This window comes from Dromiciops gliroides, chromosome 2 (genome assembly GCF_019393635.1).
Source record: "Dromiciops gliroides isolate mDroGli1 chromosome 2, mDroGli1.pri, whole genome shotgun sequence".
NCBI classification, from domain to species: domain Eukaryota; kingdom Metazoa; phylum Chordata; class Mammalia; order Microbiotheria; family Microbiotheriidae; genus Dromiciops; species Dromiciops gliroides.
Genome location: NC_057862.1, coordinates 118,612,774 through 118,640,594, shown reverse-complemented (window position 1 = coordinate 118,640,594; position 27,821 = coordinate 118,612,774). Strand labels below are relative to the sequence as shown.

Genomic DNA, 27,821 nt, shown 5'->3' with positions numbered 1-27,821 from the left:
AAGGAACCAACCTGGTGGAGGAAGTTTCCTTATCTCCAAGAGTTCTCCAAGCCAATGAAATCACATGTCTAGTTCTTATCCTCTATCCCTTAAAACTAGGCACTGGGGATATAAATACAAGTAAAGAAAAAGTCCATACTGTCAACCTTGATTCTGTGAATCCTTGGCTTCAGATGGATTAGGGCAGAGGGAAGAGGAAGTTCCTACTATGTAGCAGTCACTGTGCTGAGTATTTTACGAATATCATGTTATTTGATCTTCATAATGACTCTTTGAGCCAGGTGCTGTTATTATTCTTAATTTACAGGTGAGAAAACTAAAGCAAGCAGAAGTTAAGTGACTTATCCAGGGTCATACATAGATTAAATTCATGAGATTGGATTGGAGGGGGAGCAGGCCAATGAGAGTTAAGTGACTTGCCCAGGGTCACACAGCTAGTAAGTATCAAGTTCTGAGGCCAGATTTGAACTCAGGTCCTCTTGAATCCCAAGGCCAGTGCTTTATCCACTGTGCCACCTAGCTACCCCATGAGATTGGATTTTAACTTAGGTCTTTGTGACTCTAGGCCTTCTATTGGGCTACTTCCTTTCTTCAGAAACTTTCTAATGCTTTCTTACTTTTTTGCTTTTTGAGTCTTTGCTTGATTTATTCTCCCCACCTGAATGACCCCCCTTCCTCTTCAAATATGTAGATGCAATACATCTCCCAAATGCAATTCCCCTGTACCCCAACTTTCCCTCCCAGTGATCTCCCTCACTTCTGAGCTCCTAAAGCCCTGATGTATTCATTTGGCATCTTTCTTACATGCCTATGTGTCATTGTCTCTCCATGTGGATAAATCTGCTCTCCATCTGCACTGTTGTAAGATCTTTGAGAACAGGCACAGGGCTTTTTACATTGTATATAGTCCATAGCATCTAGAGTAATGTCCTTGCTGAGTGAATATCTGTTGATCAATATTCCTTCTAATCTTCTTTTTTCAAGCTATCAGATTTCCTGCAAGAATATTAGCTCCTTCTCCTATTGTATCAGAGAATCTTGTAAATGGAAAAAAAAGATCATATTGAAAAGTTTTCTTTCTAATATTCTTAGATATCTTCAGAGTTTTAAATTTTGAACAGGGGAAGATAATGATGCATAACTCATTCACCTGATAAAGGAAATTAAGTTCTTAGAAATTTGTCAATTTTCAATTTAACAAGCAATTTAAAAAATCCTCTATACCCAAACCCTGAAGAACACCGCCAAATAACTAACCAGACTGTAATTGGGGGTTCTGAAACATGCACATTGTTTATTGAAGATCAATAGTTGCAAATAAACAGCTTTTGCTTGCAGTCAAGAATGTGTATATCTTTTCATACAGTTCAGATTTAATAGCTCTTTCTTACTAAAGAACTGAAGCTCAGCAAAAGAGAGAGATCCTGAGGTATGTGTTGACATTGATCTGGCAAAGTGTGTTGTCTTATTTTCAATTGAATGTCTTTACTAGATAACTTCTTGCCTCCAGCTCTTCCCTTTCCAAACTACTGTATACATATTAGGTGGCATAGTAGACGGAATTCTGGACCCAAAATCTGGAATTAGGAATCAGGAAGACTTGAGTTAAATTTCACTTCAGTCACTTACTATCTATGTGACCCTGGGCAAGTCACTTAACCTATATATGTTTCAGTGTCCTCATCTGTAAAAGTGAGGATAATAAGTAGTAGATGATAACAAATAGGACAAAACTTGGGACAGCTGGGTGGCACAGTAGATAGAGTGCTAGCCCTGCAGTCAGGAGAACCTGAGTTCAAACTGAGCCTCAGACATTTACTAGCTGTGTGACCCTGGGCAACTCACTTAACCTCATCTGTAAAATGAGCTAGAGAAGGAAATGGCAAACCACTCCGGTATCTGCCAAAAATCCCCAAATGGGGGGCAGCTAGATGGCTCAGTGGTAAAGCACTGGCCCTAGATTCAGGAGTACCTGAGTTCAAATCCGTCCTTAGACACTTGACACTTACCAGCTGTGTGACCCTGGGCAAGTCACTTAACCCCCATTGTCCTGCAAAAACCCCTACCCCCCCAAAAAACCCCAAATGGGGTCACAAAGAGTTGGATACAACTAATCAACACCCCCCCTGCCAACCTCTCAGGGTTGTTGTGAGGATAAAACGAGATATTTGTAAAGTGTTTGGCAAACCTTAAAGAGAGCTATATAAATGCTAGCTGCTGGTGTTTTTATTATTGTTGTTAATTGTTATATAGCTGCCAGATCTTGCTAGTTTGTGGTTTTTGCATCCTATCGCATACACATTCAGCAATTTCTAATTGCTTACTGAAGAAAATTTTTTCTTGGCATTCAAAACCTTCCAAAATCTAATTCCAACCTGAATTTTCTGTGCTACTCTTCTTCATGTACTCAATTAGTCCACCCAAACTGGTTAACTTGCTTGTCCCTTCCCCTTTCCCCCAAATACACACCATGTCTTTTACGCCTTCATTCATGTTTCCCTCTGGATTGGAAACACCTTCACCCTCCTTTATCCACCATTTACATCCTACCCACAAGCACCGTTTGAAATTCAGCACCCTCCATCAAAGCCTGGGAAGCAACCAGTGATATTAGTAGAAGAAGACATCTCTGACATTTAATTACATGTTAATTACTGTGTGACTCTTGGGGCAGCTAGGTGACACAGTATATAGAGCACTGGCCATGAAGTCAGGAAGACCCAACTTCAAATCTTACCTCAGACACTACTACTTGTTTGACCCTGGGCAAGTCACGTAACCTCAATTGCCTTCAACATCCAGGGCCATCTCCAGTCATCCTGATCCATATCTTACCATTGGACCCAGATGACTCTGGAGGAAAGAGTGAGGTTGGTGATCTTCCACAGCCCTCCTTCACTTAAATCCATTTCACAGAAAGTCATGACATCATCCTGATGTCACGATCTTCTTCAAGAACCAAGGGAAAACAAAAACAACTGCGTGACCCTGGTCAAATCATTTTGACTTTTCTCAGTTTCAGTTTTCTCATCTGTTAAATGCAGATGATAATATCACCTACCTCACAGGTTTATGTTTTTTTTTTTCCTGAGAATCAAATGAGACAACCTGTAGAGGGACTTTCTTGCTCTCATCATCATTTACCATCACCATCATCATAAGCATCATTATTCTTTCCTCAGAGCCCTTCTTCTCCCTGCCAGGATGGATCTTATTTCTCCCATCAAGTTATACGCTATTCTTATGTATACTATTATGCACATAGTGTTATACACTATTCTTACGTATATTCTTATCCAGTCCTCTCGTTTTTATCATGCTTCTCAGAGAACACATCCTGCCTATTTGATTGTAAGTTCCTAAGGGCAGGGACCAGATCTTTTATATCTTTAAGTTACCCTCAGTACCTAATCCAGTAACCAGTTTGTAGCAGGCACTTAATTAGGGCTGTTCAAAGGTTGCATGAGTATCTTACATAGGTCTTTAAGTAGAAGTTGAAGATCAGGGATATTTCAGAGGGAATTCCTACTCATATAAGAATTGGACTAGATGACCTTTGAGATCCTTTCCAAATCTGGGAAGCTCTGATTTTCAAATTCATTTTTGTGGGATGAATGAACAAATTAGGTACTGGAATTATTGGATTCCTGCAGAATAATGAGCACAGATCAACCCTCTTGAGCCTGGAAAGTGTGATTCAAAGACATTCTCCTTAGGAAGAGTTCAACTAGCCTTTCTTTCAGTTCAAGACCGGTACTATTCTGTACTCATGACCTCCAGGGTCCTCCTATCTTACTGGTTCTTCATATCGCTATTAAAACAGTGCAGAAAGGTTTATGCTGCTAAGAAAGGATGATAACAGAGAGAGCAGAGACATTTTATGAGTTCATAGGCTGAAAGGTAAAGCTGAGCAGGAAGATGATTCCTCTTCGATGATGCCAAATTTGATTCTATAAATGGGTGTGCTGCTGAGCAGGGGAGGATAAGGTGTTGAAGAAGAGGTGATGGGTGGCTAGTGGTGGCTCTCAAAAAGAGAAGACTTGAGGAAGCAGATAGAGTTAGATCAATGCTCTCCTCCTCAGTACTTTCTGTATTTTACTTCCTGATGTGCTGATTCTCCATCCTTGAGTCTCTCCTCCAACTATCAGTCTTCTTAATTTCAGCCTCTTCCACTCAGTACTCCCTATACATCACAGTATCAACCACTCCCAGCTTTGCATTTCTCTCTGTCTCTTTCTGTCTCTCTTCCCCTCCCCATCCCCTGCTCCAATGTAGACACCATCTTCTCCTTGCTAACAATTCCCCCTCCACCATCCCAACCCAGCCCTGGGTTTTTGTCTAATCAGTCACACATGTTGGCCCCATCTTGGAGAGAATATGATAGAAATGACGTCTACACAGCTAAAAGGCGATCTTAGCCCTGTCCTGGGCTCTTTCTTACCTGAGTATCTGATTGGAGGCTGGCATAGGTTTAGAGCTAGGAGGAATCTCAGAGACCAACTATTCCAATTTCTCATTTCAAAGAGGAAGATCCCCAAAGGAATAAAAAAAACCCATGTATTAAGTGCCTAATGTATGCGAGGGAATACAAATAAAATCAAGCAAGACAGTTCCTGACCTCCAGGAGTCTGCCTTTTTATAGAAGACAACACCCTTGGAAGAGCGGTGGACAAGAAAGGGTGGTTTGGACAGGGAAGTCAGAGGATGGTGATTGGAGTCATGAAGTTGTTGACCCACACATCTTTTTCCCAGGAATGGTAGTATTGATTTGATTACTATTCCCAGAACTAAAGTAGGAAAGAGGGAATGGGGAGAAAAGGGAATACTCACACATGTCATGAAGATGGTGGGGAGGTCACGAGGTCAAATGGCACTAAACTGGAGTTAGGGTGTCTGTATGTATATGGGATGGAAATATCTCTTTTCCCTTCTTAAACCTGTGAGGGGTTTCTCTCCAAATGGATCATCGAAGGAAAAAATCCCTTGTCAAAGAGTTTTTAAACCCTGGGGAAAAAAACAAGAAAGATTATGGTTTCCATGTCCCTGGGATTTTGTATACGTACATATCTTATAACATCATAGAATTTAGAGCTGAAAGGGACCATAGAAATCATTTAGTGAAATCCTCTCATTTGACATAGGAAATAAACTGAGGCCCAGGTTATTTCATAGCAAAGTCAGGATTTGAACCCAGTTCCTTTGACTGCACAAGATATTGCCCCTAAGGCTTGGGGATAGACCTTAGACCCTATCTTGAGAATAAGCCAAATAATCCTTTTAGAGTTCCAGATTAGACCTCTAATTATTATTATGAGCCTTAGAATGTGTGTATGTGTGTGTGTTGAGGTGAAAGGAGGGAATAGAATGGGTCTGTATCAGTCTATGTTTGATAAAAGAAAATGTATCATTTAATAATGTGATCCAGATTCATTTTGAAGAGCCAAAGTAATACCAGTATTCACTTAGAAAGGCTCTTCATTTTTTAATCAACAGTCCAAGGTGCTAGCCTGACTTTCCAACCAAATTTAATTTAGCAGCAATAGAATCTACTTTCTGGGTGAGAAAGTGAACAGCATCCATTTGGTTTCTTGTATTGTGTCTCTGAATAGGTCCCTTTCCATTTATTTAAAGGAATAGAATTCTTATCCAATTCAGAAATGTTTCTCAAGTTTTAAGTATGTTTTATTCAGCTAAGTAGATTTTACATTAAGAGGGCAGGTGGAGTCTCTTATAGTTTTCTTTTCCCCTCTTTTTTTAAGAGTAAGGAGATATTTTTACTTAATTGGGTTGTTTTGAGATCTTTGTTTCATGTGCTAATCTGACAGTCACTCATGCTTTGGTGCTATTTCATATGATAGGCCAAAAGGAAGCGTTGGGTTACAGGAAATCTAGACAAGATGTCCTCATACCTCGACTGGACTTTTAATTATATTTGTATTTCTTAGCTTTTTACTTAAGAATAGGAAAAGAAATTTACCATAACATAAAATTATTTTAAAGTTTATGGTCATTGCTTTCACAAGTAACATTTTGGAATGCTTCTAAATAATTTCTCTAGTGAATTTTGACTTAGTGAATTTTGGACCCACTGAAGTGGGTCCCCATCATTGTATTCTTTCAAATGGGGGCTATTTAACATATGTCAGAGATATTCCTGTTTGAAAATGAATTTGACTGGATTTTGTGAATACCTAATTTGCATTAACATTATTCACATAGGCAGCTTATCTACCCTCCTAAAATATAGGCTTCTGGAGGCATGGAACCACATCTCAGAGATCCTTGTATTTTCCACACTGTTTTACAGATAGCATTTTTACCTGGATCAATTTGAGGAAAGTAGCCTCTGGAGAAATGAAAGATGAATGAGGAAAGAGGGGGAGAAAAGGGTGTATCATTGACTATGTCATTACCCAAGCCCTCTCTTGTAAATATCACAGATTATTGATGACTAATAATGGACACAAAGATTGGGAAATACATTGCAAATATCAAATACTGCAATGGGAATAAATAGCAAAGGGTAAAACATCTTCAAGGACTTGAAATACTTTGTTTATGCTAGTCATTTTCACTTATGCATCTATTAAGTCTTCTGAAAACATGAACTATAGAGTCAGATCCTCTTTATATCAGCTAGAAATAAGCATTTACCAATAAGATGCTTTATGAAGGCCTTCCTCAAGTCTCTTCCCACTCCAATCCATTTTCCACTTCACTGTCAAATTGATCTTCCTAAAATGTAGGTCTAGCAATATTACCTTTCTCTTCAATAAGAGTCCATTGATTCTCTATTGCCTCTAGGATCAAATATAAAATCCTTTGGTGTTTAAAGCTAAACTCAACTAAAGTCCCACCTTCAGCAATAAGTTTTTCCCAGTCCTCATTAGTGTCTTCCCTCCGAGATTACTCCCAATTTATTCTGTATGTAACTTGTTTGAACATAGTTGTTTGCATTTTGTCTTCCTACCTCTGCTATTCCCACAACCCATTTGTAATATATTTCCCAATTGTTGTGTTCTTTGTCATGCATTATGTGTGATTTTCACAGGTGTGGGACTAGGGTAATTGTCTCCCTCATTAGAGGGAGAACTCCTTGAGAAGAGGGATTTTTTTTCCCTTTCTTTGTATCCCTAGTATTCTCCAGGGCCAGTATCTGGCACATAGTAGGTGCTTAATAAAGGCAGGTTGACTGACAATTGAAAGGCTTTCCTGCCCCCAAAGTATGTGTTCCACTTAGATGCTGCCCACTTGCCTGAAATTGTAGCATTATCATTGTCACCTTTTTGGACAAGGAATTTTCCTGTCCAAGAATATTCCTTTAAAAAAATGTAAATAGCCTTGCAAGGAATAAATCAGCAAACATTAATTGAACACTGTGTAGAGCCCTGTGCTGAGTGCAGAGTGCAGAGGGGAGATAAATACAAAAAATACAAGGTTGCTGAAAGACAAGGCATGAAAATGTAAGTTAAGTAATACTAAGGACAAAAATATAAGACACTAATTTCCCAAATGAATGATACAGACAATGAGTGATGTTAATTCAAACAAGAGAAATTGATGCTCACTGAGGAAAAGGAATTTGAGTAGCTCTTAAAGACTAGGGAGCATTTTGACAGAAATGGATAAAGAAAAACAATATAGTGGGACAGATTTAGCCAGAACCAAGGATGCAGACCTCATCAGGGAACAGAGAATAGTTCAGACTGACCAGTACAGTGTTTGAGTAGAGAAGCAGGCTGTAAGATTAGGAAATTAACCACTAGGAGTTATAGGACAGCCTCTTAATAGACTAGATCTTTCCTCTTCTAATCACTGTCACCCCCAAACTATTCTTCACATTCCAACAAACTTATTTTCCTTATTCACAGATGAGGTCAAGTAACTTCTCTGCCCAAACCTTTCTTTTTAAAATTAAATTAATTTTATTCTGAACTTAAGAAGTAAAACAAGCATTTCCATAGCAGTAGAACAGAAAAAAAATGATTGTCTCAACCTTTCAGTGGTTACTTATTGTTCACTGTTTCATGTAAACTCCTTGATTTGGCACTGAACAGTCACCATAACCTGGAAACATTCCTCCTTTCCAGTCCTGTCTAATGCTAGTTATCTCCAAGTACTCCAGCCAAATAAGACCATTCACTAATTAAGAACACTGCAGAGTTTTCAAGGATTGCAGACCCCTGGAATACATTTTCAAAACAAAGAGATATGGGTCATGGACCCTGAATTACCTACTCAGAAAAACACAGTATGCTTTATGAAGACACAAGGTGGATATCTGAAACCAAAAATACTGTGAAGAGTTTTTAGAAACAGTAATAAATTATGATTAATTGTGGTATGTTGGAATGATGGGAGAGGCAGAAGAATGGAGAAGATAGAGCACCATCTTTGGCCACAGGAAGCCCTAGAAAGAGGTCCTGGATCTATTAAAATACTGGCAATTTATTTAACATCTCAGCACCCCAGGCAACTCTAAAACCAAGGTGCACAGCATCTGCATTAGGAGAGGTAGTTTCTTTATCAGTTCCTTATACTAATAAATTCATAGGTCCAGTAAAAAAAAATCCTGGAATGGCTTAAAAAGCAACATTTAACAATATACTCCTCACAGAAAACAACCTGAACTCAGAAAGATCAAAATAGGTTCAAAATGAAAGACCAGTTTATAATTTACCACACTGCTTCCAAATCATAAAAGTGGAAATGACAATAATGATTCTGGACAAACTAGAAATTACTGAAAGGATAAGGAAGGACATAATATTATACTAAAAGATTCCATACCAAATGACTATATCAGACTTAAATATATATGTACCTCATCATTTTTTCAGCAAAATCACAGATTCATAGAAGAAAATCTCATACAATTTATGAAGGAGACACAAGCTGCTAATAATAATGTAAAAGATGCTCAAACTGTTGAATAATCAAAGACATAAAGACAATCTGAAGATGCTACCTTATAGCTACCAAAATGACTTCTCAAGCTCCTTCCCTGGCCAGTCCCAATATACAGATACACTGTTGTTTGGGGTATGGGGAAATGGGTTCTCTAATATATTGATGGTAGGACCACAGATGGTGAAAACATTTTGTGAATCAATGTGGGAATCCACAGTCATAAAACTGATCAAATCCTTCAACACAGTGATTCCATTGCTAGAATTCTATCTCCAAGACATCGTTAAAGGACCTATCTCCATGGAAAATATCCTAGCTATTCTATTTATAATAGCAAAAAATTGGAAATAACCCATATGTCCAACAATGAGAGGATGGCTGAATAAATAATGCTATATAAGAGATGCAATATGGCAGAGTGGATACAGAACTGGTGTTGAAGCCAGAAGACTTGGGTTCAAGCACTACCTCTGGTACATAGCAGCTCAGGGACTCTAGGCATGTCAGTTCATACTGAGTGCTCTTGCATATGTCTCTAACACTATAAATTGCAGAAAAGATGTTCCCTTGAGAGCAGGGACTTTTACCTTTTTTGCATCTCCAGAACTTACTACAATATTTGGCACACAGTAGGTGCTTAATAAATGCTTATTGACTGAAAACCCACATTAGTAGAGGATGTTTCCTATATAAAAATTCATAGCTCTATTCCCTATTCCTATTCTATATTAATATAATAAAATTTTCTTTTGGCACTAAAAGGAAATCTATAGCACACATGGAAATATGGAAAAGCAGATGACAGAATGATATTGGAAGAACTAGATGTGTGTGTGTATATATATATATATACCATAAGCATATTAAAAAGAAGAAAAGAAAGATGGGGGGGCAGCTAGGTGGCGCAGTGGATAAAGCACCAGCCCCGGATTCAGGAGTATCTGAGTTCAAATCTGGCCTCAGACACTTGACACTTACTAGCTGTGTGACCCTGGGCAAGTCACTTAACCCCCACTGCCCTGCAAAAAAAAGAAAGAAAGAAAGAAAGAAAGAAAGAAAGAAAGAAAGAAAGAAAGAAAGAAAGAAAGAAGGAAAAAGATGGGTGGAAAATAGGGCCAAAAAGTGCTCACACTTTGGTCAGGCCCACCAAAAGACCAAAACAAAGTCTATTTTCTTTGATTATTTGTAAATTCCTGGGGTTCTGCTTTGTTAGATACTGTGGGTTTGGAAATAAGATTGTGTCCTGCAAATATTTGATTATTTGGTTGATTGTTATTAAATGTATAACTTTCTGGAATGTATGAAATTGAATTATATTTTGATAAAAAAGCCTACCTAGATTCTTAGGCTGAGGCCCACGAACTTTCAAAAAGATTTTGATAACTGTATTTCCAAATAATTAGCTTCTTTTGTAATCTTAAATATTTTAATTTTTGCTCTAACAACATTTTTCTGAGGAGACTGTGGTCTTCACCAGACTACCAAAGGGGTCCAGGACACAAAAATGCTTAAGAACTCCTGTTAAGAAGTAGTGAGGGAAGAAGAAGTGGATAGAGGGCTAAGCTTGGACCTGGGTTCAAGTTCTATCTCTGATTTGTATTAGTTGTGGGACTCTGGGATAGTTATTTAATCGATGTGTGCTTCAGACCCTTCTCCAAGTTTTATCTACTAAATTCTAGACTTCATCTTTCCTGCTGAGGGAAAAAGAAAATTGGCAGGATTTGGCGATGTATATGACCCAGTACATTATTACCTGTGACTAGCACTGCTGTGGGAATGAGTTTATCAGTCCTTTGGGTGACAGGTATAAATGGCATAGCTCGAGGGAGTTCTGAAACTGACCATCTTCTTGCTACATCTCATTACAGCTTCCCAATTTTACCACTTGGGATTAATTTACTATAGAGTCTATTTTAAACTCATTTCATTCAAATTTAGAGTTGATATATAACCTCTATTCTTGGGGTCAGAAGACCTGGGCTCAAGCCCATGCTCTGCTGCTTCCTACCTGTATAACTGAGGGTAAGACATCGAAATCTCTCTGGGCCTCAGTTTCTTCATCTCTTAAATAAAATAAGGAAGTTTGACTGGATGATCTTCAAGGTTTCTAAGAGTCTAGGAAGCTATGATTTCACAACCATGATGATTCCCTGGTGTTCTTTGTTTCCTGCACACCTATTTCACTTTTATAATGCACTCCAGTTCTTTAGGAGAGGGAACTTGATTATCATCCGAAGTGTTCTGGCCTCCTGGAAAGCTACAATCCTCCTTTGGGGAAGGACACTTGAATTTCTTATAAGCAGATCTGGATGCAATAATAGGTTGAGCCAAGGCAAAGACTTTACCCCCATTTATCATTGTTGCAATGATTCATAGGCTTGATTTGTAAATTTCTCCCAAGTTCTTTAGTGTTGAAGTGAGACTGTCCTCTGACTCTCCTATAAAGGAAGTCACTCTCTTCCTTAGTATAGTGGGGGTGGGGGGAGAGAGGGAGTAGTAGTCAAATAAGTCTGACTCTCTCTTACCACTAGCTACAGTTCTCATTCATAATCCAACCTGCTTCAATTTTCCTCCCTTATAGTCCTTGACAATGTTAAACACATTGTCCAGAGAAACTTCTGGGTCAAAGATCATACCTTCCATATATTGTTCTTCAGTCATTTTTTAGACATGTCCAACTCTTCATTGACTCCATTTGGGGTTTTCTTGGCAAAGACACCAGAGTGGTTTGCCATTTCTTTCTCCAGCTCATTTTACAGATGAGGAAACTGAGGCAAACAGGATTAAGTGACTTGCCCAGGGTCACATAGCTAGTAAGTGTCTGAGGCTGGATTTAAACTCAGGAAGAAAGATATCTTCCTGACTCTAGACCTGGCACTGTATCCACTGCTCCACTTAGCTGCTTCTCTCTCTAATATATGTAAATATATTTTATATATCATACATATTATATATTAATCACATTATTATGATTTACTAAATTATTAATTACACTAATATATAATCATTTAATATATTAATATATACATTTTAATATATCCATATATGTATAAAATTACATAGGGCTATATACCCTTTTCATTTAGTAAATTATCAGATTACTGAATGTTTCTTTTGCCTCCAAGTTATAATATTTAAAGATCAAAAGTTCATTCTCCCCTCAATCAATCAATAAACATTTATTAAGCACCAACTATATGCCAGGCACTGTGCTAAGCCTCTAACTGGCTAAGAAAGGATAATTTATCTTCATTTTCCTTGCCAGTGCAGTTTTTCCAAGCCTTCAGTAAGAGCCAAATTATATTTTTCTGTTCCCATCAAACTCCGCAAATACTACAAAGTGAATGGGAATGTCTCCTTTTCCAGCTGAAGTGGTTCCCCACATACCTTTAACAGGATACCACTCACTGTCTTGGATCAGGCCATCCAATCACTCAGGCCTCTTTTTCTACCACAAGACATTTCCTCCAATTAATTTTTAAAAGATAGGAATTTAACCACAAAGCTATTGTAAAAAAAAAAACAAAACCTTTAGACTATGTTAAATATATAAATATAGGCCTGAACTAGGCTAGTCCAGTCTAGTTATTCAAGCTTAGGGGTTAAAATGTCATGAGGGGTAGCTAGGTGGTGCAGTGGATAGATCACCGGCCCTGGAGTCAGGAGAACCTGAGTTCAAATCCGGCCTCAGACACTTAACACTTACTAGTTGTGTGACCCTGGGCAAGTCACTTAACCCCAATTGCCTCACTTAAAAAAAAAAAGTCATGAGGGACCAGTGAATTGCAAAACGCAATTAAAAAAATTAATAAGAACAAAATATTAAAATACAACTTTCAATGTTAAAAAGGACATATAAAACACTATTCCCCTTCAACTCTATAGGCACTAGGTCCGATGCTCAGGAGAATGCTCTCCACAGGTATAATCTCTAATGTGTTTTCCTCCAGGGCTGGGTTTCTTATATTTTAGGTAGCCAAAAAGCCAAATGGCCCCCTGCCTCGTCAAGAACTAGTCCAGATCACCTGACATGGGAGCCCCCAACTAGTACTCAAGTCACTGGGTAGGGGTGTCCAAGGAAAAGAAGAAAGGTGAAAGAAGGGGTTGGGGTGAAAGGAAGTGAAGAGGAAGAGGCTCCTGCAGGCTGGATGGGAGCACAGACACTACTCTCAGAGCTCCTCATGTCTCTCACACAAAAACAAGCATTAGGGTCACAGCCCATGTTATCCTCCCCTTCACCTATTCCCTGTAATAGGCCAGAAAATAAACCTGATCTTATAGTGAAACTCCAAAGAAGATATTACAATGGAGAAAGGGTTGGTGGGTCTGCAAAATGGCACAGGGACTGTGCAGAGATTAGGGAGCTCTGAAGAAAGAGACCAAGCTTCAGTAAGGACTCATCCCTTTTTATAACTATGAGGGCTCTATAGGAAGGAACTTGTAAGAGGCAGCCATATTGGAAAAGGAAGTCTTGGGTTTGACCTCCTAGTATCTAGGATTAACACACCTAAATATCTGAGAAAGATCACTAGCTAGAAGATACCAAAAGAAGACAGGATTTTTGATGTCCCCATTTTACCAATGAGGAAACTGAGGCAACTAGAGGTTAAATGATTTGCTCAGGGTCAAACAGTGACCCTCAATGCCTGAAGCTGATTTTTGAACTCTAGTCTCCCTGACTCAAGGTTCAGTACCAGGCAGCTAGTGGCACAATGTAGGAAGACCAGAGTTCAAATCTGGTCTCAGGCTCTCACTAGCTGTGAAACGGGGATAATAATAGCACTCACCTCTTAGGGCTATTGTGAAGACCAAATGAAATAATAATTGTAAAGTACCTATTACAATACTTAGTACATAGCAAACACTACATTAATATTAGCTATTATTATCATGCTGGCTGTGTCATATGTGTCAAATGCTCATATAAACAGTAGACATTACTACTACTACTACTATTAGCCGCTGCTATTATGATTTATCCCCTGGCCCATCCTATCCATCAGTGGTCTAAAAGATTGATCATAGACTCCCTTGGTAAGTACCATACTTCTGAGGATAATTAAAGAGTTGGAGACAACTAGAACAATAGAATTACATTCTTGGAATTGACTTTAGATACAATAGAGCCCATTTTGAAAATGAGGAAATTGAGTCTCAGAGAGAGTATGTGACTTATCCAAAACTATATAGTTATTATTCAGTCACGTGTGTGTCTGATTCTTCCTGATCCCATTTGGGATTTTCTTGGCAGACACTGGAGTGGTTTGCCATTTCCTTCTCCAGCTCATTTTAGAGATGAAGAAACTGAGGCAAATAGGGTTAAATGACTTGCTCAGAGCCGCATAGCTAATAAGTATCTAAGACTAGATTTGAACTCAGAAAGAGGAATCTTTCTGATTCTAGGCCTGGCATTCTATCCACAGTACCATCTAGCTAGCCCAAATAGTTAATGTCATAGTGAGAATTAAAACTCATGTCCCCAGAATTCTTTTAGTGTTCTTTTCACTATATCACCCTGGTTCAATTATCATAATTATTAGTAACAATAAGTCCAACATTAATGGCTAATTATTAGGGTTGAGGAGCTTCCTGAGATTGAATAATATAATTCAGGAAATCAAAGTAATTATTCTTTATTCTAAAAATGAGTAGATTATTTGTTAAGCTCATAGAAGTCATACACAAATATTTTGTTAGCTAAAAAGCAGATTATGTTAAGTGACTAGTTACGGGCTGATTACACATTCAAGTAGTGTGGTGATGTGACAATAATGTAAATCTGTTTCACATGAATGTTCTTCAGTAAATAAAGCTTAGCTAATTATTTTCCAGGCTCCTTTGTAGAATAACAACAACAAAACAGTTTTTCCATTTATAGGCTCAAGAGAAATTTGCTTCAATTGACTATTTTGTGAGTTTGAACCAGCCAGAAATGAAAAGTCAATTGAATACAGTGATTTAGATTGTAAACTCCATGGAAGCAAGGATCTTGTTTTGTACTATCTCTTTGCATGTCCAGTCATGCCCGGGCATGAGATATGAACTCAGTAAATACTCGTTGAATGAATGGCCTGTAATAGCAATGCACCTGGTGAGGTTTGTTGCTCAGTGGAAAGAGCACGTGAACTGGAGTCAGGAAGATGTTGAGTTGAAATCTGGTCTCAGACACTTATTAGCTGAGTGACCCTGGGCAAGTCACTTAATTCTGTTTCATTTTCCTCATTTATAAAGTGAGATGGAGAAGGAAATGGAGATTCCAGTATCTTTGCCAAGAAAATCCCAAAATAGGATCAGGGAGAGTCAGACATGACTGAGATGAATAAATGACAAATGATTAAAATGGCCCATAACATGTCATCCTGCTATGCACTAACTTACAAAAGAGGCCTTCAAAATCATTAAGGTCACGTGGTATAGTAGAATGAACTCTGGTCTTGGAATAAGAAGACTGGTGTTTGGCTAGCCCTTAATAGGTAAGAGACTGTGGGCAAGTTATTTAACCTCTAAATACTGGTTTCTTCATCTGGAAAATGGGGCTAACAATAGGCACACTGTCTACTTCTTGGGGTTGTTATGAGGCATGTCCTCTGTAAACTAAAATGTTTTCTGAATTTGAAATATTATTCATCACACAAAATGTAATCTCAATCATGGAATTAAACAACTTAAAGAAGTATGTCAAAGGTATCAAAATACAAGGACACACTGATCTCAAGTGTCTATAACCAAATGGCTTCCTTGCCCTTCCATTCTCATTAAATATATACAAGGGAAAGGGAAGGAAAACACTTCTCACTAAGGATCTGACTCTCCTGTAGACCAGTACTGGTAGTGAGGAAATACAGAAAAGATTTGGGATTTTTCTCTACTAGTCAGGCATTTCCTTATCCTGGATACCAAAGAAAGAGCCCTGATGTGACTTTTAAGAAAATGCTGCCAAATTTAAGCTTATTTTCTCTGCTTTTCCTTTCAAATTTCCCAAGATTGTCCCTTACATCTAATTCCTCAACAAACATCTATTAGTTATGGGAGGGGCAAAACCAAAAGTATTAGTCTTCTTCCTCAAGGAGTATACATTCTATTAGTGGGGAAAGAGTATGAACTAGTAAGTACAAAAATGCAAAGCAATCACAAAGTAATTTCCCAAAAGAGCACACTAGCACCTGAGGAAGTCCTGGAGATACATCCTGGCTTCTCACAGAATAACTCTATTCTTTCTTTTTTTTTTGTTTTTTTGTTTTTTTGAACTCTATTCTTTCTAACCCATGACTGGCTTTAACTTGCATGAATTCTAGTCCTTCATTGTTTGCTGATTGAGTGCTTTGAGATTTTTGGACCCATGGCCTTAAGCCAGAACCTCTATGTGTCATGACCTAATGTAGGTCAGGAAATTTTCCTATTCTATACATATCACATATGCCTCAGGGAAGAGTCAATCCTGAAAGTTCTCAGGACCCCAGAGAAAGTAGGTCACTTTCAACAACAAATTGTTCACCCTTCCAAGTGTGCCTGGAGGCAGAAAACAATGTTTTCCTTCAATTATCCTTTAAACCAGTTAGCCCAGGAAGAGCTTGGGGTGAACCATTTTGGCAACTATGAATTCTTTTGGTCTGTTCCAGTTCCCCAATTCCACAGAGTCACTTGGGACCAATAGGTCCTCAAGAATGCTATTTTCTGACATGCTCCTCAAATTCTATGGGGGGAATGATGTCAGGAAATAGAATTATCGAGCACATCTGGGGAAGTGCTAGAGCCAGCTCTTAATAGCTAGGGAGGTTTTATTGTTAAACTTTCAGTGACAGCATTTACACCATGGCAAGTGCTACAAAAGAGGGTTTTGATTTATTGATTTTTTTATATCTAGACTTAGGGAAATGATGGAGAAAATGCAGTATGGGAAATAATGAAGATCAAAATTAAAAGTGTGTTGTAGGTACATTTTTTGAGTCAAATTTTTATGCTTTATTCCTTTTCTCTTTCTCTTTAGTTTTAAATCCTTTCTTTATTCAACAAGTAAGCAATGCAATCTAAGGAAAGTTATATTTAAAAAGCAAAAGGCCTGGATTCTAAAATTCAGAAGTCTTTTCCTGATCCTTCCATTCTTAACTCAATCACTTACTTACTAAGTGACTTTCAGTAACTCATCTCCCTTCTCTAAGACCCAGATTCCTCATCTATGAGACTGGGAGATTGGATCAGATATCTTTATGGTCCATCTAGCTATTTCGGATAGTCCAAAAAGCCAGCTTCTCCTCACTACCCCCAAATCCTAAAAAATCCAACCATCAACAACACTAACAACTTAGTATTTGTCTTTTTGAAGGATATACTATTTGGCAGTTATGTATGTGATCCTTAGAGTACAACTTATAATGGTTATATGGATTCATATAAGGTCAGTTGTAAAATGCTTATCCTGAGGTGAATAACATTATAGAATAGAGATGTTAAATGGCTGCAACTCTAGGCAGGCGATGACACTGATCTTTGTTCTGTCCAAAGGATTATTCCTTCTAGTTGAATGTTGTTGACATTTTAAAAAATTATTTTTTAAAAATTAAGTTATTATTTTGTTACATTTTAAGTTTTAAACTGTCTCCCTCTTTCCCTCCCTCCCCACCCATAAAAGAGAAGGCTACCATTTGACACAGATATATATACACATACATATATAGCTATACATGCATATATATATATACACACATATATACAGTTATCCCTTTCACATTGAGGTGATGAGGGGCATAGTGCCCCCACAATTTAGAAAATATCTGTAAACTTTTTTGGCCCTCCTTTTATACCAGAGAAGAAATCTGAGTTTGGTTTTTTTTTTTTAATGGGGTATTTATTGTACCTTGTTGTAACATTTGGGTCAAGTATTTGATCATAGGCTATATATAGGTCAATGTTAAGCATCATCTGCTGGCCTTCTAGTGTATTCTGTGACTTCCACAAAACTCCCCTCAAATTCCCATTTAATTTCTTTTTTCTTTTTTTCTTTTTCAGGGCAATGAGGGTTAAGTGACTTGCCCAGGGTCACACAGCTAGTAAGTGTCAAGTGTCTGAGGTTGGATTTGAACTCAGGTCCTCCTGAATCCAGGACTGGTGCTCTATCCACTGTGCCACCCAGCTGCCCCCTCCCCCCCACCATTTAATTTCTTATACCAACTCACAATAGATCAGAACTGACAAGGGGAAAATCATGATGTGGAAGGGATAACTGTATAGTGAAACAATACTATATATTTTTCTATTTTTCAGTTCTTTCTCTTCAGGTAGATAGCATCTTCTTTCTTTGTAGCTCATTTGAATATAATACTCAGAATGGGGGTCTCTTGGTTCTGCTCATTTCACTCTTCATTATTTCATGCAAGTCTTTCCATGTTTTTCTAAAACTACCCTGCTCATCATTTCTTATAGCACAGTAGTATTCCATCACAATCATATACCACAACTTATTCAGCCATTCCCCAATCAATGGGAAGCCCCTCAAATTCTTTGCCATGACAAAGAGAGCTGCTAAAATAAAACAAAAATATGTTCTAAAATATTTAATTTTAGAACACATGGGTTTTTCCCCTGTTCTAATCACCTTGGGAAACAGACCCAATAGTAGTATTCATGGGTTATAGGGTATGCACAATTTTATAACTCTTTGGGCATAATTCCAGATTGTTCTCCAAAATGCTTGCATCAGTTCCCAGTTCCACCAATAGTGTATCAGTCCTAATTTTTCCACATTTCTTTCAACATTTGTCATTTCCCCTTTCTATCATTTTGGCCAATCTAAGAAATATAAAGATGATATCTCAAAGTTGTTTTCCTTTCCATTTCTCTAATCAACAATGATTTAGAGCATTTTTTATAAAACAATATATAGGTTTGATTTTTTTCATTGAAAAATGGCTTGTTTATATCCTTTGACTATCAATTGGGGAATGTCATTCTTATTGGAGAGCCAATTATAAAAAATTTACCAGCACATGCCCATGTACATCCCATGTTTGGGGGTCTGTTGTTTCCTATGACCTGACATATACAAAAATGAGAATTTATAGATCATCTAATTCAATCTCCTCATTTTATAGTTGGGGAAGTCTAATTCCAGAGGAGTTGTAACCATTTGAAGGTCATATACTATTTAGCGGTAGTTCTGTTAGATCCTAGATCTCTCCTGATTCCTGGTCCGGTGTTCTTTCCACTAAACCATACTTCCTAGTTGGCACTTGCTTTTAAACATGAAATAACAAAAGCCATGGTATCACTTGGGGGAAAATGAATCCTGAGCTCCCAATTTGTGCTTTCAGAGTACTCTTTCCAAATCAGTTTCTACTGGCTATAGTCATTCTAATAAATTATAGAATCATGGAATGCCAGATCTGGATGGATCCTAGAAAATAGTTCATCAACTAATGCAAAGTGAAATGAACAGAACCAGTACAACATTCTACACAGTAAGAGCAATATTGTATGATGATCAGCTGTGAATGACTTTGCTATTTGCAGTGATGCAATGATTCAAGACAATTCTGAAGGACTCCACAGAGACTCCAAATGACCCTAAGAGATAGAACTGATGGAGTCTGAATGCAGATTATTATTATTATTATTTTGCTTTTTGTTCTTGTCTTTGTGTTCTTTCACAACATGGATAATATGGAAATGTGTTTTACCTGATTGCACATGAATAATCTACATCAAATTGCTTCATTCTCAAGGAGCAGGGAGGAGAGAGGTAGGGAATAAACTTAGAACTCAAAATTTTAAGAAATGAATGTTAAAAATTGTTTTTACATGTAATTGGAAAAAATAAAATTAAAAAATTAAACTAAAAAAACCCCACAGTTCATCATGTGTGGTCCTTTAATCTTAGAGGCAGCTAGGTAATATAGTAGAAAGGATACTCTGCCCAGAGTTAGGAAGATCTGAGTTCAAATCCAGCCTCAGATATTAGTGATTTTAGGCAAGTCACTTCACCTCAGTTTCTTCTACTATAAAAAGGAGATATTAACAGCACCTGCCTTGAATGGTTGTTTTGAAGATCAAATGAGATATTTGTAAAGCTTTTAGCCAGGCACATAGTTATTATGGCTGATTAGTTAATATTATTATTATCCTGTGACTTGTCTAACTAAAGTCACACAATGAATTAACAGAAAAGCTGGGACTAGAATCCAGCTGTATCTTCTGCCTCCAAGTTCATTGTTCTTTCCACTATTGCTGTTTATTTCAAAGGGTGGACCATTAGCCTAGTTGTCTTTGACCACATTTAATAGTCAGAATGAAAAAGAGAAGCCTATTAGTATAGAAGATGAGCCTTAAAAAAAGAAAAACAAAACAAAACAAAAAAACCAGATGTGCCTAATTCTGGCTGTTTTCACTGATAGCGCTGAGGGAGCAGAGAGCTTGAGATGATAAATCACATACTGTTGTGTATCTGATGAGACTCAGCAAGCTGATACAGGCTGTTTGGTGACCATAGGAGGGAAGATTTGTGCCCTGTATGCTTCTCCTTCCCTCTGTCTTGCTTAACTGAGTCTCTCTGTGGGAGTGACAAAGAGAAGACTTCCAGATTCTTAGTCTGTGTGGGGTGTTTTCTTTATGACCAACTCTCTCCAATCAGTTGACTTTGTGGATTAACCTCAGTTATTTTTTTAATCCTACTCTTTGCCTCCTGCAGAAAGCTTTCTATTCTGTTTTAAGCCTAGCCTTTCAAATATGGCAGCAAAGGAGCATAGATTTAGAGTTGGAAAAATTGGTCATTGATCTCAAACTTCTCATTTTATTTAATTTTAACTTAAAGGAAGCATCTAGGTGGCTTAGTGGATAGAGCACTGGTTCTGGAGTCAGGAATACCTGAATTGAAATCTGGCCTCAGACACTTAGTAGCTGTGTGACCCTAGGCAAGCCATTTAACGTCAGTTTGCCTTGATCCACCATAGAAGGAAATAGCAAACCACTTCAGTATTTTTGCCTAGAAAACACCATGGACAGTATGGGGCACTGGGTCATGAAGAATTGAATATGACTGAAGAAGAGCAACAACTAACATATAGATTAAATTGTATTTTTTCCCCCAATGATCAAGCATTATTTTCTTCCTATCCACCCTCATTGGAAAAGTGGGGAAAACCCTCTAAATAGGCATGATGAAGTAATACACCAACCAAGGCCCAGGGAAGTTAAATAACTTGCTGAAGATCACATAGGTAGTAAATATCAGAGGCAAGAACCAAACCCAGGCCCTCTAAATCAAGATCCTGAACCATATGGCCTCCTCAATTCAAGAGGCAGCAATGTGGATGGCTGAATGCTGCCATCACCAGACCATATTTCCCTTTTAATGGCATTGTAAATGCTAATGAGGCAGAGAGAGGCTTCTAAGGCAACCCCTCCTCCTCAGTCAGGCTCTGGTCTATGGATAATCTAACTACTCTTTCTGAAGCCCAAGGCTTAATCTGTGGAGCATAAGAGTTCTTAATTTTAAAAAAAGTTAGTAAATTTTAAGTCATTTGGATGTAGCATGAAGCCCTATAATATTAGCCACAGGGTTTCACTTGCCTTTGGCAGTGTGATATGGAAGAAACTGTGCAGTGTAAGTCATTGAAAGAAGACTTGAGTTAAATTCACTACTCTAAACCTGACTAGGTGAATGACCATAAGCCTTTAATCTCTGTGAGTCTCAGTTTGTTTGTTTTTTTAGTTTTTTTTTAGTCTCAATTTTCTTAACATTAAAATGGCGACAAAAATACTTGTGCTAATTATGTTTCAGGTGCTGTTTTGATGAAAACATTTTGTTTGCTATAAGGGGCTATCCAAATGTTAAATGTTATTATTATTGGCCAAGAGCAAGCAAGTAGCAGATATATTCAAACAGAGATGGGCCCTAAAGCCAAATTGAATTATTTTTCTAGATTCTGTCCCCACCCATTTTTCTTTTTTTGGCAGAGATCAGTGATTCTTAACCTTTTGGAAGTTGTCATACCCTATTATTATCACTACCAGAAATAATAATTACCTGTGGTTTATATAGCCCTGATATACAGGAAGGTTTTTTTGTTTTGCTTTTTTTTTGTTTTGTTTTGCTTGAGACTCCTTTTATTAAAAGGTTGGAAATATTATCACCAAACCTCAGAGCATAAAAATGATGTTAGCAAAAGCAATAATTGAGGACAAAGGAGGACAAATTTATGATAGGGAAATCTCATTATAATATGACAGGCAAGTTAACTTTGGGCTTTACTAGCTGGGGGATGCAAGCTCCCTCTCCTGTCTCCCCACCTGCCCCCTGCCAATATGTTGCAAGATGACCATGGACAAGTCCCTTCAGCTTTTTTTTTTGCCTCATTTTCCAGCTAAAAATAATATTGACCAATTTTCAGAAGTAATGTTCACTTACATTTATAATACTTTAGGATAGCATTTTCATTATAATATCTCATTTGTTCTAATATAGCAAGCATGATTATCTCAATTTTTTAGAAATTGACCCCCAAGAAGTTGTGAGTTGCCCAAAACTGCACAGTTAGTGAGTAGCTGACTCAGGAACCTAGATTCCATGCCTCTCAGTTTAGTTTCCCAGTGCTCTTTCTATCCTAGGCGAAAGCATGAAATGGTCAGTTCCTCTTTGCTATTGTGTGATAAAAAGCTCAGATAGGAAGAGATCTTATGCCCCATCCAAGCGTAAGAAGACCTGCTGGCTTCAAGTTCTGGTCCAACCATATACCATCCTGTGTGACCTTTAGGTAGGTCACTTTGCTTATCCAGGCCTCAATTTCTTCATCTTGCAAAAATGAAAAATTTAGGCTAGCTGATCCTTAAGGTTTCTTCTAGCTTTAAATCCTGTGTCTCATGACTTCTGGTAGCCCCACAGGAATGATGTTTGAAATCTTAACAACGAAGTTTTATGATATCAAAATACTTAAGAGTAAATACTAAAAGCGACACAGGCAAAATAATTCAGTCTGGCTCTAAGAACACTGTGATATTTTGAATCATGGAATGTCAGAATGGAAAGGACATTTAGATATCATGCATTTCCCCTTTGTCCTTCTCAATCTAACAGGTGAGGAAACCAAGGAACAGTGAGAATTTGACTTTTGAAAAGTCCTGTAGCTAGATTCTGGATGTGTTCTGTTACAACTATTTCCCTCACCTCTTCTCCTACCCAGAATCTTCCACTTTAGTCTGGTTTCCTTTGTGTCCTGAAATAATCTCTTCCCTCTGGGAAGGATGCTGAATTCTGAGGGTTCAAATCTTGCCTCTACCTTGGGTGGGTCACCTTGCTCTTTTAGCCTCAGTTTTCTTATTTATAAAAACAGGGGCATGCACTAGATGATCTTTGAGGTCTCTTCAGCTCTAAATCCTTTGCTCTGCCTTAGAGCCAAAACCTGCTCTCAGTTTTCTGCTTTTTGGAAAAGCTCTAATGCTTTAAGACATTAGAATAGACATGACAAACAAAGATTTAACAGATTAACTCTTCCTGGGGTATTTTCATTTTAAACAGAGGACCAGACCTTAACCTAAAAAGCAATGACTTTCTAGCACTGGAACTTCAGGCTTCCATGACAGACTTAGGAAAGTGAAAGGAAGAAGGCCTTGTGGCACCTCATAGCAATTCATATGGATAGCCATCTATCTATTCAGTTTAGTTATAAGGCTCATTTTTCTCCAAATTACTCAGGCTAACAAAAAAGTCATGGAAGAAAATGATGTGGATTTCTCTGGGAGTAATTAATCTTTCTGTAATTAACAGCCCTTCACATTGAGGCTGTAATTGTCTGAGATTCAAGACTAATTTGCATATCATAAGAGCTACTTCTTATTGATAAAGAAAACATACCAAGCAGGCTGACCTTTATCCATTGGGATTGAGAGTACAGGCCTAAATGATTCTGTAAGTAAAGAACCAATGCTCATTTGAGCCTCACTCCAAACTCACTGCTAATCTTACCAGTTCCCAGAAGGGATAGAAAATGTCATTCCTGTAGAAACTAAAGGCTCCACCACTAATTTGCTCTGTATGTGACCTTGAGTAAATTGTATAAGCTTGCTGGACCTGGTTCTTCATCTGAAAAAATAAGGGCTTTGGATTTATTCATCTCTAAGGTTCCTTCCAGTTCTTACTGGTCTTGAAAATAAAATCATCTGTGCCCTCTGGTAGAAGGGATCTCTTTTTCAAATATAGGATAGGACCTTGTCCAGTCCTCTCCTCTGTCCTTATCATATATACCCTGCCCTTCCTTATAGCTATATGTTTGTTTACATGTCCTTTACCCCATTGGTTGTAGAGTCTTTGGGCAAGAGCCATGTTTTATGTTGTTTTTGTATCTCCTAGCACCCAGGAGTGCTTTGCACATAGTGGGCAAGATGCGTTTTTCCCCATTGACTTGAGTTCCCACTTCTTGACCTTAGTAATATTTAGATAAATAAGTATGAACTTTGTCAGACAAGAAGTACTCTGATAATACTCTTCAAGTTAGTGTAGCCACACACTTCGGGTCTGAAAGAAATTAGGCTGGACCTAAATGCATCATAAACTTAACATTGGAAGCGATTTTAGAATTCATCTAATCTAATTCAATCTCTTGTCCAAAGAAGAAATCTCTAAATGATGGTCATTGCTGGACTCTCTTTAGTGAAAGGAAATTCACAGATTCATGATCAATCAGTCAATCAAAGAGCATTTATTAAGCACATACTATGTGACAGACACTGTGCTATGAGTTTGGGATTCAAAAAAGGTAAAAATAATCCCTGTCCTCAAGAAGCTTATATTCTAATGGGGGAGATAAAATATAAATAGGTACCTACAATATATATTCAGAGTGGATGGGAGAGTAATCTTAGAAGGTATACTATTTCTTTTCTAGATTTCTTTGCTTGCTCTAGGCAAGAAACATTCTTCTTCACGTAAAGACATCTGTCTCCTTGTCATTTCCAGTGACTGATTCTAGTTCTGCCTTCCATAGCATAGTAGTATAAGGACACTCTTTTTTTTTTCTTTGTTTTTGTAGGGCAATGACGGTTAAGTGACTTGCCCAGGGTCACACAGCTAGTTAAATGTCAAGTGTCTGAGGCTGGATTTGAACTCAGGTCCTCCTGAATCCAAGGCCAGTGCTTTATCCACTGCACCACCTAGCTGCCCCCCTCCATAGCATAGTAATATAGAGGTTTCAGTACTGGACTTGGAGTTGGGAAGGTCTGTTTTCAAATCCTGCCTTGGATACTTCCTCACTGTGTGGCCAAAAGCAAGTTACGCTGAGTCCCAGTTTTCTCATTTGTAAAAAAGAAAATACCTGCAAGTGCTTATCTTACAAGGGTAAGATGCACAAATGAAAATGTATTCAAAGCCCTTTGCACATTATAAAGCATTAAAGGAATATCAGTTATCATTCTTCTACCTCACTGTCCTTTATATGACTGAAGGTAGTTATGTCTCTCCCTTAGTAGTTTCTTTTCCAAATTAAACATTCCTATTTTTTCCAATCATTTATTACATGACATGTTTTACAGGTCGCTCACAATCCTTGTCATTCTTTTTTTGACCTTCTCTAGTTTTACAAGCTCCTTAAAATGAATTCATTTGGGGGTAACTATGATATTCTATACATAAACTGAGCAGTGCAGAGTGATCATGTTCCTGGCCTGGATATTATATTTCTATTGGAACAGACCTAGACTGGAGTGTGACATGGCAGAAAGTCACAGAACTGTCAAAGCAAGGACACCAAGAGCTGGACTCCAGCTCTGCCATTAACTTCCTATGCCACCTTGGACAGTTTACCTCTTTGGGAATCTATATTTTCCTCTGATTTCTAGGATCCTTTCTAGCTCTAATGATATATATATATATATATATATATATATATATATATATATATATATATATATATATAGAGAGAGAGAGAGAGAGAGAGAGAGGGGCATATATGGGTACATAGAGATGTATGTGTATACACATACACATATAATACACATCACATACACACATATACATGTCAGGTTATACTGGCTCATGAGAGTTGCTTATTGAATTTTCAGTGTGAGCATCTACAAATCAGAAATTGGCAAATACTACAAATCAGGGTTTAATATATTGTTTTATTGATTGTCTAGACTGAAGAAAGTGATGGAGAGAATGTTGTTAATGCAGATTAGACTTAAAAGTGTGTAGTGTATTTTTTTTTTGGAGAGAGAATTTTTAAGCACTGAGCAGCACAGATATATATACACACACACACACACATATACATATATGTATGCTTATATGTATATACATATATAGGAACCCAGATATATGTGTTTATAGATATGCATGTGTATATATGTTTAAATGTTGTATGTGTCTATATGCCTATTTGCATGTTGTATCCTTCATTGTATAGTAAGTTCCCTGTGGGCAGGGATTGTTTTTACTTTAAATAAATTACTCACTCTTGGTATAATGCTTGGTGTATATGTGTGTTCATGTATATACACATATACACACATATATACTCATACACACATAACATATATGTATACATATATTTATCTCTATATATATTCATATAGATATTTGTATCATAGCAAGCTTGTGTTTAACTAAACTTTCAAATCTTTTCTTTTATATTAACTACTGAAAAGGAAGTCACCCAGTTTACATTTGTTCAGTTGTATTACCTTTTTTTTCCTTTAGTTTAAATGTAGGTGTTTACATTTGTCACCCTTTAATTTTATGCAGTTGGGTTTAGCCATACATTCATCCAATCAAGAACATTTTCTGATTCTGTAATACAATATATTAAGGTCCCTTTGTTCTGTTTGAGAATTTTCTAAGCATGCATTTTATGTCTTTATTCAAATTAAGACAAAACAAGGACAGAACCTTGTGACACCCCACTAGAGACCTCCAATCAGTTTTCATATAAGGAGTTTCCTGCCTGCCTGCTTCCCCCTTTCTTCTCTCTCTGTCTCTCTGTCTCTGTCTCTCTTTCTCTCTTGTGATTTGAAAAGATATTTGTATGTATATCCTAGAACAACATGTGGAAGAAAATATCCATACCAGTATCCTAGTAAGTTTTCCCCTTGATCTAGGCTTATACTTCTACTGAGGGGAGAATTTAATTTATGATATAACTTTATATTAAACATATACACATATACATACATACAAACATACATGCATGCATATGTACACATTTGACTTCCATTTTGGAAGAGAGACTGTAAGTAATTGGTAGATAAAGTACTGGACTTGGAATCAGGAAGACCTGGATTCAAATCATGCTTCTGGTTCTTACTAGCCATGCAATCATGGGCAAGTTATTTAACTTCGCTGGGCCTCAGAATCCCCAACTATAATAGAGGTAATAAAAGTATCCACTTTGCAGAGTGGTATGGGTATGATGTGAGATATTGTTGGTAAAGTAAATGAATATCATTATTACTGAGAGTCATTGCAGCATAATGGACAGAATGCTTGACTTGTAAGTCAAGAGGAACTGAGTTCCAATTCTGTTTTAGATGTTACTAGGTATATGACCCTGGGTGAGTGACTTACCTTTTTTTGAGCCTCAGTTTCCTCCTCTATAAAATGCAGCTAATAATGGTGCCTACTCTACAAGGTTGTTTTGAGGGTCAGGTGAGGTGATAAATGTAAGGCATTTTGTGAACATATATGAATAGCCGCTGCTACTTTTTATTATTGTTATTGTGTCAGTAGGACTATAAAGGGAATAGAGAAAGCATGGAGAACTGGTAAAGAGCAGAGTGTCCATTAAGGTAACTCCCATGAGAGCTACATTAGGATGGCTTCATGCATGGCAACTCTGTCTTGCATGACTGGGTACAATTCCACATGAAGTATTAACATGATGGCTCATTTTCTATTAATTGCAGCCAGTTTGGTCATTCATGGGAAGCTGATG

General features: G+C 37.6%; 1 protein-coding gene across 5 annotated transcripts in view; it reads right to left on the bottom strand.

The window, feature by feature from the left end:
- CTXND1 (cortexin domain containing 1) overlaps positions 1 to 27,821 on the bottom strand; it is a 101,890-nt gene that overhangs the window by 52,169 nt on the left and 21,900 nt on the right. For 3 of the 5 annotated variants that reach the window (XM_043990051.1, XM_043990052.1, XM_043990053.1), the window contains exon 2: positions 4,831 to 5,004. The exons of the other annotated variants lie outside the window; for them this stretch is intronic. The gene's annotated coding sequence lies outside the window, so the exon portion shown is untranslated. The remainder of the gene's footprint in view (positions 1 to 4,830; positions 5,005 to 27,821) is intronic. 5 annotated transcript variants of the gene reach the window in all.